General features: G+C 47.9%; 2 long non-coding RNA genes across 2 annotated transcripts in view; both read right to left on the bottom strand.

Annotated features, from left to right (window-relative positions):
- Positions 1-13,015, bottom strand: part of LOC147572976 (uncharacterized) — a 563,239-nt gene that overhangs the window by 403,391 nt on the left and 146,833 nt on the right. The window lies entirely within an intron of this gene.
- LOC147572977 (uncharacterized) lies at positions 4,022-7,344 on the bottom strand. The gene is made up of 2 exons (XR_015245454.1): positions 5,439-7,344; positions 4,022-5,052 (listed from the first exon to the last, which is right to left on the bottom strand). It is a non-coding gene; the product is annotated as an uncharacterized LOC147572977 (long non-coding RNA).

The following is a 13,015-nucleotide window of genomic DNA, read 5'->3' as shown; positions in this document are numbered from 1 at the left end:
GCTCCGGCTGGCTCAGTCCGTTAAGCGTCCGACTCCTGGTTTCGGCTCAGGTCACGATCTCGTGGATTGTGAGTTCGAGCCCCACGTCGGGCTCTGTACGGTAGGTGCAGAATCTGCTTGGGATTCTCTCTCTCTCCCTCTCTGTCTGCCCCTCCCCTGCTCGCACTCTCCCTCAAAATAAATAAATAAATTTTCTAACGGTAAGTTACTTAATAATTAGAATTATATTTAAAATATCTCTTATCTGCCGGATCTTGACCCCCCCCCCCCCATGACAACACGGGCTGCGTGTTTCTGGATCTACTTTTGCATCCTCTGTAGCCCAGCGTGGCTTTGTGAGCACAAAGTAAGCAGCTCACACGTAATTATCCTGCGAACGGGAAAAATCTAAAATAAGGTTTTTCCCTCCATCACTCAAAGCGGGAAGAGACACAGAGGAACCCGAGAGGCTCCTTACGCAATAATTCTTCTCTCTTGGCAAAGCTCTTCAATTCTAACAAATTAACTTCATAATGAAAATGTCTTTAATGGGGGCAATATGGCAAAAAGTAATTAACTCCCTAATTGAAATCTAGAACTTTAAAAGTAATTAATGGGAGGGCCAAATTGTCCTTCGTAGCAAGAGTGCAGGGGCAAAACCAGCCGGCGGAGGGACTCCGGGAAAGTGTCGTCTGAGCGAACATGTCTGCCCGACGAGTGTCCCCCTTCATCAGCATGGAGATGCCATCAACCAGGGCTGGCCGGTGCCACTTTGCTCCATAAGAAAGAACTTCTCTTTTTTTTTGTTAACGAGCAGAGATTTTCATCAGCCTGGCCCCTTCTCTCCGAGTCGATGGGAGTCAAGGGCCACAGAATTCGGGGATCCCGGTGCCCTTCTTCCATCATCTCGGAGGCTCTGGCGTTCGTTCGACCTGACTGTGGGGTTTTCTGTGGCTTCTCACTGGCTTCCTGCAGCCTCCCCTCCCCGCCTGTAAGGAAGCGGCTGCTAAGTGGGGGATCAGTGATAACATATTGCACAACGGCAGATGGTATCTATATTTAGAGGCCCTTCAGAGGAAGGATTAATGCCATTTAGAACACACCACAGGCCAAGAAAACGAGAGTTGAGTGTTCCAAATGAATCCTTAAAAAACCTCCATTTGTCCCCTGTTACCGGCTGAGTTGTACCCCCCCCCAACTCATATGTTGCAATCTCAACCCCCAGAACCTCACAATAACAGCATCTGGACCTTGAGTCTTTAAAGAGGTGATTCCGTTAAAAGGAGGTCGTTGGGGTGGATCCTAATCCGACAGGAAATTATGAGAACAGGAAATCAGGACACAGGGAGAAGACAGCCATCCACAAGCCAAAAAGAGGGGCCTCAGAAGAAACCAACCTACCCACACCTTGATCTGGGACTCCCAGCCTCCAGGACCGGGAGAAAATACATTCCTGTTGCTTAAGGCGCCCGGTCTGCGGTGCTTTGATGGCAGCCGGAGCTGACCAATTCCCCCCCACCCCCCGCCCCATGCACATAGGACACGGCACCATCTCCTTAGCTTGGTAAGCTGGCCCCACCCACCCTCCTGAGTCCCTCTGCCCCTTCCCAGGCCTCCCCTCCCCCAGGCACATGAGCCCTCACCCTGTTACCCCACACGCACCACACACGACCGTTCATGCCACCGGGCCTTAGCACATGACCTTCCTTGTATGATCACTCTCCTCGCCCTCCTCTTGAAAAGTCCAACACACCTTCCAGACTCCATTGAAATGCCCCCTCCCCAGAGAGGACCACCCCAAACCGCTCGCCCCCATTGGCAAGAGAATCAGCAGGTTCCTGCTCTGCATTCTTCTTACTCGCTCTGCATGCCTGTTGGTCTGGTCAAGGCTCCATGGGGAGCCAGACAGTGTCTTTGTCAACGTTGACTCCAAGCCATCCCTGGAATGAGGGAATTCAGTGGTTCGGGCCACATCGCCTGAAGGACTCATGGCATGAGAAAGGGGGAACCGGGAAGTGGCCAGCCAGTCTTTGCTGCCTGAAAACAGCCCCACAGATGTAACAAACAAACACAAACAGAACACTCGTGGTAACGACAGAAGCCACGTAGAAGCAGAATTAGGAACACCGTAACACTGTGTTCTGGGCCGACTTTTCTGGCACTAACTTGCCACAACTTGCCATATGACCCTGACCTCTCTCTCCATCCAAACTTGGACTTGTTCATCCCTAGCGCTGAAAACAATCTAAGTGTTCGTGACTCCAGCGCCTTGGAAAAATAAAATAAAAAGACTGTCACTCTTCCACCCCCATATTTATTCATGCATTTGTTTATGGTGCATGTATTTTTTAATGTTTATTTATTAATTTAGAGAGAGAGAGAGAGAGCGAAGCGGGGGAGGGACAGAGAGAAGGAGAGACAGACTCCCAAGCGGGTTCCGCACCATCAGTGCAAAGAGCAAAGCGGGGCTCGAACTCATGATCCGTGAGATCATGACCTGAGCCGAGATCAAGGGTCAGCTTAACCAACTGAGCCACCAAGGCGCTCCTACTGTGCGTGTACTGAGCACGGATAACCTGCGGTGAGAGTTGGAAGTTGCCAGGGGAAGCAACATTTGAGCAGGATCTTGCAGAAGGAGACTTAGAAGTGAAAAATAAATAGCATTTCCATAGAAATTAAATTTCCCAACTTCAAAGAATCCTTCCAACTCTTACCAATGTTATGCTTTTCCATTCCAAGCACAGAACAGTGCGTCTCCTAAGCATGAGTGGGTGAGAGGAAGAGGGAAATAAGACATTTCTGGTGGCGGGGGGGGGGGGGGGGGGGGGGGGGGCAGGGATCAAGGCAGACAGAGTCAGAGGTGGGAGAGCAAAGCACACAATGGGGTGTGTGAGAGTCACGTTCTGGAAGAATGAGGCACCTGCGGGGCAGTGGGGAAGAGGTCACACTTTGGTTGGGGACGCACTTTGAAGGGGCTCCAAAGTGACCCCTCTGGGCAGCCCAGGAAGGCTTCCGAGCTGCAGCATGAGCTAAGCGGATTTGTGTGTTGGAAAGAACTTGCTGGAAGGTGCTCGAAAGTGGGGTGGAGAGGCTGATTCTGGAAGCAAGAACCAAGGGGATGGCTCGGGAGACATGTGACCGGTCCTGGGGCAGGCCGGGGGCTGGGCGGGAGGGGGCGGCACGGGTTCGCCAGGGTTGCTCAGCCCTGTCTGTGTCTGCAATGATGGCGGGCCGACCCCAGCAGGACGGCTGATCATCTCATTAGATCCCAAATCCCCAGCAGAAATGAAAGAGCTTTAAATTCAATCATCGGTTGGAAGGCATCTCTTCTCATCAGCTGCAATCCATGGCCACCGCCATGCGCGTGCGGGCGCGCGGGCCCAGCCTTTGTCTTTCCGTGGGAGGCCAGAGAGTTATGTAGCCTATTATTTAGTTTAGAGAAGATCCATGTGATTTAAATAGGAGGCTTTGGACAAATTGCATTTGAAATTGAAAGGGGGTGAAGTACCCAGATGCTGTCATCAATTTAGGAAGATAACTAGGGTATTGGGTGGCCACGATGACCTGTTTTACTCCAACCGTTACTTAAAATAAAAGACCCCAAGCTGAGTAACTCTAAATTTCTCGATCTGGGCCTTTGACAGGACGCTGAAGGATTCATCTGTAGCCGTCTTTATTTTTCGGTAAGACCCGGGGCCTTTTTCTTCCCCCAATGAATGAAGACGACGCCTCTGAATAACAAGCTGAACCTCATTCTCTTCCTCCCCTCCCCCACAGAGCCCATGTGGAAAACAGGCTAATTCATTCAGTCTGGATGGAAGCAAAGCGGAGGGCCAGAAGTCTGAGAACAGCACATGAGTTCCAGCAGATGCCCTGCCTAAAGAAAGAAAAATAGAGTGTCTGTGAGGTCTAGGAAAGCAAAGAACAGCCTCGTAATGTCCTGTAATGTCAGCAAGAACATCCCGGAAATGGCCAGTTTGCATATGTAAGTATTACCTTCATGTATATTTTTTTTTTAATTTTTTAATGTTTATTTTTGAGAGAGACAGACAGAGTGCGAGCGGGGGAAGGGCAGAGAGAGGGAGAGGCAGGCTCCAGGCTCCGAGCCATCAGCACAGAGCCCGATGCGGGGCTCGACCTCACAAACCAAGAGATCGTGACCTGAGCTGAAGATGGAGACTTAACCAACTGAGCCACCCAGGCGTCCCCCCCCCGCCATCATATATACCACTATGATAACATTTATCAGGAAGGGATCCCTTAGAATAACGGGATCCTAAATTTACCCAGAAGCAGGAAAAAAAAAATCAGCATCACCATTTAAACACCATTTAAACAGGACATGAATTTTAGATCTCTACATATGTTCCATGTCAGAGCCTGAGCTGTCCGTCCACCCAGACCACACTGGGTTCGAACCCAGGTTCAAACGCTTTGAGACTGTGGCATTGAGCTGGTGAAGTAACCTTTCTGAGATTTGGGTTCCTCATTTGCAAATCAGAGTAATGAAGGCACTTATATCCTCACACAGCTGTTCTGAGAGTTCAGTGGGATCATGCACGTAAAAACACGTCTTTGGTAAAATGTTGACTACAGGGCCCCAACTCGTGGTGAGGGCTCAACACATGAGAGCGATTCCTATAGTTACTGTTTCCTTTTATTGGGTTTGTACAAAAAAGCAACTCGTAATCTCACCCTCCTCTCTAAAAAAAGCTAGAGTTAGTCCTGCTCTCGGGTCTGAGTGTTTAAAAATATTTCGAACGAAAGGCAGACTGGCTGGTGGGGGTGGGAGGCCTGAGGTATTTGGGAAGGGAAGACATCACAGATGGCCCATCAGGAACTTCACAGAGTGTCACATCCAGAGGTACCTGCCAGCTCAACCAGGGATGAATCTTCTATGAGGACCAGATGCTACTAATTGGCGAGGAATCCTGTGGCTGCCACCCAAAGAAGGGAACAAATTCTTTGCCACCACATGGCTCCTTTTTCCCTTCCAAGTGCAGCGTGTTAACTCTTTCCAATAGTCGTACAAGCTTCGGTCTCCGAAAGCCCATGTCCACAAGTAGGAAATTCCTAAGGAAGATACTGAAGCGTTGATTTCATTGATTCTGATTCTCTGCTCAACAGGCAAGCCCGCATCCTGCATGATCTTTGGGAGAACCACTGATAGGACCCTCTGGATGAGATGTCAGCTTAGGCTTCCAGGGTGGGGCTCAGAAGTTCGATGCTCCCACTCTTCGCCTACTCCTGTCCTCATGCCATCCTTCTCCATGCCTCTCTCCCCCTTCCAAATTATCACCTCTTCCAAAGACAGGGATTGCTCTTCGTGCCCTCCACCAGGGGCTCCCAGAGCCTATCAACGGGCCTGCCACGTGGGATTGCTTTGCTCAACAGGTAGATAAATACGACTGGGGCCCCAATTACATTTTTAGCATTTCCCGCCGCCTCAATTCCCATACCTCAAATTAACACCATCTGCTCCCGTCTCGTCAAATTATTCTCCATGCACTCCCACACATCCAGGCCTTCCTGCACACTGGTGTTTCTGTCTAGAGTCCTCTGCATGGGACGGGCCAAACCCCATAAAAGGAGAACATGACAGAGCAGAGGTTATCAAAACCATAGCCTGTAACTCCCACCCACTTCCTGTGTCTGTCAGTGATGTTTCTTTGGAATATAGCCACGCCTATTTGTTGACATAGCATCTGTGGCTGCTTCTGTGCTACAAGGGCAGGGTTGAGTAGTTGTTCTAGAGCTTCTGTGGCTCAGCAAGATTCAGGTATTCACTTTCTGGCCCTCCCGCTGGAAAGTTGCTAGCCGTCATTTTAGAGGCAAAAGCATGGGCTGCATAGCAGCAGACTTGAGTTCAAATGCTGCTGTGTCCATCAACAGTAGCTGTGTTATTTCCTCTCTAAACAGGAGACAATAAACCTATTTGGCAAGATGATTATAAAGGCAAAATAAAATAATAGTGTGGTAGCCAGCAAATGGGTACACAGTTAATAGCTATTTCCTTCTCTCTCTCTCTCTCTCTTTCTTCTTTCTTCCATGTATCAGTGAGCTCAGGCTGCGTAACAAAATATCACACCCTGGGAGGCTTCAACCACAAGAAGCTTATTTTCTCACAGTTCTGGAGGCTGGAAGGCCAGGATCGAGGCATCTGTCTCCTCCACCTGCAGATGGCCACCTTCTCACTGTGCTCTCCCGTGACCTCTCCTTTGTGTCCAGAGAGAGCTCTCTGGTGTCTCTTCCTCTTCTTACAAGGACTCAAGCCCTATAGGATTAGGGTCCCACTCTTATGACCTCATTCAGTTTTAATTATCTTCTTAAAGCCCTATCTCTGAATACAGTCACATTGGAGGTTGGGGCTTTACCATATGAATTGGGTGTGGGGAGCACGCCATTCATCCCCTTAAACTCTAGTTGACTCACTTTCCTTCTCCTCTAACTTCGTGGGAATCTACCCAGGTTAGATTGTAGTATCGGCCCCATTCTTCACCCCTCCTAATTTGTATCTACACCCTATGCCATGTTCTTTTACATTTCCTCTGACTAAAATGGCAGAGTGTAATTCCCTACCCTTTGACTTTGGGCTCAACCATGTGACTTGCATTGGCCAACAGAATGAGGTCGTGTGAGACTCTGGGCTGTCTGTTAACAACAATTTTGTGTTATCAGCTAACTGATGCACCACCAATCCATCGGTCTTGAAGACACGACCACAATTCTATCTTGTTTGGGTTCAAACCCTAGCTTCCCCATTTACTAGCCATGTTGTCTGGGGCAGGTGGATCAGACTCCATTTCTTTCTCTCTAACACCAAGATAAGAGGACCACGCCATAGTTTCTGTGAGACTGAGGTGCAATTATTAGGTAGGATGACACATGATGGACGCTAAAATAACTATTGGTTTTCGTTCCCCTTCCTTGCTACTCCAAGAAGCTTTCCAAGAAATGCTGGGGTAGAAGCAGTCATTTCTGACACTAAGTTTTTTTTTTTACCTCCCTCTGTGCATATTACTTGTCACTTGGCCTGCTTCCCTTGCTAGTTTATACAGGGGTTCCCACACCGCAGCAGCCATCAGGATCACCTGGGGACAATTTCAAACACACCAGTGAATGATCTCCACTTTAGTCCTGCTAAATATTTATGTTCAGGAATGGATACATAAATTCCCAAACCTTATGTATATTCTCCCCTGGCTAAGAAGCAAGGAGCAGGAAACTCAGGGAAGCAGAAACCGTATCTCAGAATCACTGAATCCCCGGGTTCCCCATCTAACCCAACACAGAGAAGATGCTCAGCGTACATCTTTTGAATGAATGAACTTTTTAAAGTGCACGCCTTTATGGAGAATCACAGCATTTTAAGAGCTGACATGAAGCCTCGTTATCCCAATGCAAAAGCAGAGGTCCAGTCTTAAGATTACAAAGGTGTCTCTTAAGGTGCTCCTCCCAGACAGAGCGGGCTGACTTCCGAGAAGGCGGGAAACCTCTCATTGCCAAAGCTGCCCTTTCTTGAACATGTTGCACTTGCCCGCTTTGAGACCCTCAGCCCCTCAGTGGAAGTCCAGGCTGTGGTAGGTGGACAGTCCTGCATTGGGGTCCAGGAAAAGGAGGTCATCTGCAGTCTTACCCAAAGACTACTAGAGGCCCCACTAGGGCTGGAGGGCACAAGGCAAGGTGGACCCTCTTTATGAGCAACAATGTGTTTATAACCGTGGACTCTGAAATACCATATGATCCCATAATTCCGCTGCTGCATATTTACCCAAAGAAAGTGAAAACACTAACTCAAAAAGACATATGCGTTCCTATGTTTATTGCAGCATTATTTACAATAGTCAAGATATGGAAGCAACCCCAGTGTCCCTCACTAGATGAATGGATAAAGAAGATGTGGAATATTACGCAGCCATAAAAAATGAGACCGTGCCATTGGCGGCGACATGGATGGACCTACAGGGCGTGATGCTGAGTGAGATACGTCAGACAGAGAAAGATAAATCCCATACGTATTCACTTGTATGTGGAACCCAAAAGACAAGAACAAACCAATGCACAACCAAAAAGCAGAATCAAGCCTGTAAATACAAAGAACAGCCTAATGGTTTCCAGAGGAGAGGACGTAGGGGGGACGGGCAAAGGGGGTGAAGGGGAGTGGGAGGTACAAGTCTCCAGTTATGGAATGACTAAGTCACAGGGATGCAAGGAAAGTACGGGCAGTATAGTTGACCGTATTCTAATGGTGACGGATGGTGACGGATGTTAGCTATGCTTGGGGTGAGCACAGTACAAGGTACAGAGTTGTTGAATCACTATTCTGTACCCCTGAAACTAATGTAACATTGTGTGTCAATTATACTCAAATTTTTAAAAATTGAGGGGCTCAGTCGGTTAAACGCCCAGCTCCTGGTTTCGGCTTCGGTCTTGATCTCACAGCTTCGTGGGTTTGAGCCCTGCCCTGGGCTCTGTGCTGGCACTATGGAGCCTGCTGGGGACCCTCTCTCCCCTCTCTCTCTGCCCCTCCCCGACTTGCGCTGTCTCTCTCTCAAAATAAACAAATGTTTAAAAAATTAAAATTTAAGTTAAAAAAAAGTTTTAATAAAAACTAAGTAAGAAAAACCAAATAAATTAGAATCTCCAATCCTGTTTGAACTCATGGCTTCACTAGCCAAAGGAGAACCTAAAAGCGAAGCCTCTGGTTGGCCTCCTTATACTCCAGCAAGGTTGGTAACATCCACAGGCAAGTGGTAGCCGACATTCGGATCAAAAACGATACACACGATTAAGCGATTCTTAATTATAAATTTAATCTAATAGCTTTGGGGACAGCAATGTTGTAGCTCTTTTTCCATCTTGGCAAAGCTTGCCGGTGCTCCCCAAATACTCACCTACGTTCTGCTCAGCCCCAGAATGTCTGTGGAGCCATGTGACCATTTCTGGCCAATGGGATACGAGCAAAAGTGGTATCACCGTGACACAAGCCCTGTCCAATCTTGGAACTTGAAAACGTTGCATGGCATGGCCCGCCTGCCACGGTGACCATGGAGACCCCGCATTCCAACTGGCATAGCTTCAAGATGGAAGAAACCTAGATTCCCCAAGCAGGCAGAGATGCCCTGAAGACCCGCGAGACCCACATCTGACAATATCAAGAACAGAAATAAGTTCATTCTGCCTGCACCACTGAGATCTCAGGGCATATTTTCTACTGCAGCATAGCATAGCCTCTCCTATATAAGACGTCTCCCCATCACAGTACAAAGAAACCCACAGATTCCCATTTATCTTTTTTTTTGAGGGGGGCAGCAGGGTGGGGAAGGGTGAGTGGGGAAGGGACAAACGAAGAGGGAGAAAGAATCCCAAGCAGGCTCCACACTCAATGTGGAGCCAGACAAGGGGCTTGATCCCATGACTGTGAGATCATGACCTGAGCCGAAATCAAGAGTTGGACGCTCAACCGACTGAGCCACCCACGTGCCCCCCATTTATCTTCTAAGTTCTCCATCCCCGAACGTGGTGACGATAAGTCATGGCGATGGGCACATGGGCCACACAAAAAGCCAGCAACCCAATGAAAGGGAAAAGCAAAGCAAACAGCTATAACAGCAATGAAATACGTGTCCTAAGAGAAAGACGAAAGTACTCTTGGCAGCCTTCTGGCGGTGGCGTGAACGAGAAAGACTGAGAAATCCAGCCCCTACAAGACACCCAAAAAATGCTGGACTGAAAAAGAAAACAAGTCTTCTTAAATACACAAGCCAGTAGTCTAGAGGCAAAGAAATCCCTCAGAGCCCTTCCCTCTCCCAAAAAAGAAGAAGAAATGGGAGCAGAAATCCAGGAGTGTAGTAGAATGCTGAATCTAGAAGCTTCCCTTGGGCTATCTTTCAATTCTCTCCCCAGGATTCTGCACTTTCACCTCATGGCCGTGCAGAGAAAGGAGGACAGACAGCCTGGGATCCACACAAGGTCGGGATAATATCAGACCGTTCTTGTACAGTGCCAGGTTCTCTGGGGGCCACACTTCCAAGGAGGCAAAAACTAGGAAGGAAAAAAAAACTTTCCCCACGCAGGGGGAAGATGAAGACGCCCCATCTGCCAAGCCTTCCTTAGAAGGAAGTAGGTAGGGATTACTTCCTAACCTCTCCTGAGAATTCCCAACCGCAGATGTGCCACTCGCGGGGCTCTGGGAGCTGAATTTATACCATTTGATTTGTTTTCAAGCACAATCGGAGAATTTAAAGTGGTCCTGCGGTGGCAGTGCCTCCGAGCGGCTGGCAAATGTCCCCGAGCAAACGGAAGCAAATGTACGTTCTCCGAACATGCCCTCAAAGAATTATCGCGGGTATGAATTTCAATAAGTATGAGCTTACCACCAAGAATCACAAAACTCAGGAAGAAAAAACATGGCAATCAGCGACAGCAGCAACAACAACAAACAAGCGGGATAAAAGGCACAAAGGACGGCTTTCTACACCTGCAGAAGGTCCTCCGGGGATATCGCAGGCACAGCAGTCCCAGGGGACAGTGAGCAGCCCCAGACCAAGAACTAAGTGTGAGTGTTGACACTGGCCAGGGGTCCGGACTGGTGTCCCCGCCACGAAAGAAAATCAGACAATCAGCTGGCCAGGGAGACAGCCACCGTCCTCGACCACTGCCATGGGTCTAATCCACAGTGGTGTGGGCTTCTCCAGCGGACACCGGCCTGTTCTACCCTCCCCTGTGTCCATACAAATAGACGGGACCACGAAATGCAGGCCATCAGCAAATAACTAACAAACTCGGTGTCTTTCTTCGGGCTGCCATAGCCAAGCACTATAGACTGGGTGGCTTGGAACAACAGAAATGTATTTCCCAAAGCTCTGGAGGCTGGGAGTCCAAGGTCAGGATGCCAGTATGGCCAGGTTCTGGAGAGATCGCTCTCCCGGGTTGCAGACTACCGACTCTTTGCTGTACCCCCACCTGGCGAAATGCGGGAGAGAGTGATCTCTGAGGTCCCTTTCCTAAGGGCACCAATCCCACTCGTGAGGGCTCCACCCTCATGACCAAACACCCCCCACCCCCGCCGCCAAAGTCTCCACCCTCAAATACCATCACATTGGGGTTGGGGATTTCAACCTCTGAATTTGGGGGAGATGCAAGCATTCTGTCAATAGCATTGTTTTATTTGGCTTTGGGTAGACCATAAACTCGGGAACGTGAAAGAAGTGAATTTTATGAACGACGGAGACGAATTAGCCAAACTCTTTTGAAATGAAAAGAGAGAGAGAGAGAGAGAGAGAGACAAAGAGATGTCTGAGCTCAGCAGTGGCTAAGATCCAGAGTAAATAGTGAGCTTCACAAAATTACCCCTTTCAGTTTCGATCTTTTATACTTTAATCATCTCCGGCCACGGACACGGTTCTTGCCATGAAGACAAGGGCTCAGAATGAACGCAAGGATAATGAAGGTGAAATGCTATTATATTTAATACCATAATATCATTAATGCAACTCCAGTCAGAGATCAAGGACGTCCCAAATTAATTATTTCTTGTTCCAACACACACCATGAAATGGGCTTTCTAAATCAGAATGACACATCCCAACCTTTTCTTTATTAAGATAATTCTATTTTATTTCTTGGATCCTTGCAGCCGAGGCAAGTTTTATAAATATTTAAGAGAAGAATTAGATGAGAAAACGCTGGATAATGCATGAATAGCAACCAGTTGGCTGAGACAGGGGCACGCAGAGAACTCACTTTGGAATCGTCCTGCTTTCGGTACACAAATTCTGCAAAATCTAGACAGTCTTTTCCCTTTGCGGAAAGATCAGCAGTCTCTGTAAAGGACACTGAGAACTTGCCCGCCCTTCCAGATTTGCATTTTCCATTTTATTGCCAGAGTGAGGAGAGAAAGTCACTGCTTGAAATACACTCATTAAGGCTGAACTGAGTCTTCGCGGTCAGCAGTAAAAATTAGGCAAAATACGGATGACTTGCCTATTCACGGTCTCTCCTCGGTGGGTCTCTAATTGCTTGAATGATTGATCAGCTTGCAGAAAGTACTTTCCCCCCTCATTGGGGTCTCCAAAGAAATCTCAGCGTAGACAAAGACCTTGATCCTTGGAGATAGTTGAAGATCTTGTGACTTGTCCACACAGAGCGACTTGCGTGGTGTGGCAGAGGGTCCCGTCCATTGTGAGGGGACAGCTGCCTTTTGTGGCTGGCAGAGCATTTTTATGAGCCCGTGTGCTGATTTCCAGGAAGGCACCATCAACCGCCCCAAACCGAGGTATCGCTTCTCTCCGTGCGGTTGGACAGCTTCTTCAAAGAAAACGCTTTCTGCAAAATGCCTCCCCAGTTGACGCTTCACAGTTGGCTAATGGCCAGGGTAATGGTTCTAACCATTTCCCTTCTAAAAGCATCACTCTTGACTTGATCATTTAATTCTCAAAATGCCTTCGAATGACGGGAAAGTATGCTATTTTACTTGCAAAGCTGATTGCAAATTATTTTCTGATTGCAGATTTATTTTGTTTGTGACAAAATGTTTCCCGCTAATTGCTAAAATCATCTTGTAGGAACTTGCGTTTGAACACCTCATCTATTAACCCACTGTAGTTTCTCCCTAATCCCTGTTTTCATCCTTTTATTTATTTTAAACACCTATTTACAGGATCATTAATCCTCATCAATATTGTCTGGAATCCTTCAGCAACTACCAGGACTGTCTCTGCAAAGAAAACCTTACAGTCAGTGAAACTCGACACTCAACAGTCTGCCTTGCTCATCAACCTTTCCTTCCTGGGGTGGATGAGAGATGAAGAGAAAAGCCCTCTCGGCTTGATCCACGATGGGGAATGGAAAACAAGAGACACGAATCTGGTTGGTCAAGAGAGAAATATCTATTTTTTTTTTTAATTCAAGTTAGTTAACACACAGTGTAGCCTTGGCTTCAGGAGCAGAACCCAGTGATTCATCTCTTAACATCTGCAGCTCTGTTACTTGGGTTTAGTTTCTATCCTCCAGATTTTTTCTGTTATTTTGCATT

Source organism: Puma concolor, chromosome E3, assembly GCF_028749965.1.
Source record: "Puma concolor isolate L17-30 chromosome E3, mPumCon1.1.hap2, whole genome shotgun sequence".
NCBI lineage: Eukaryota > Metazoa > Chordata > Mammalia > Carnivora > Felidae > Puma > Puma concolor.
The sequence above is the reverse complement of the archived record's forward strand: the minus strand, read 5'-3'. Positions and strand labels throughout refer to the sequence as shown.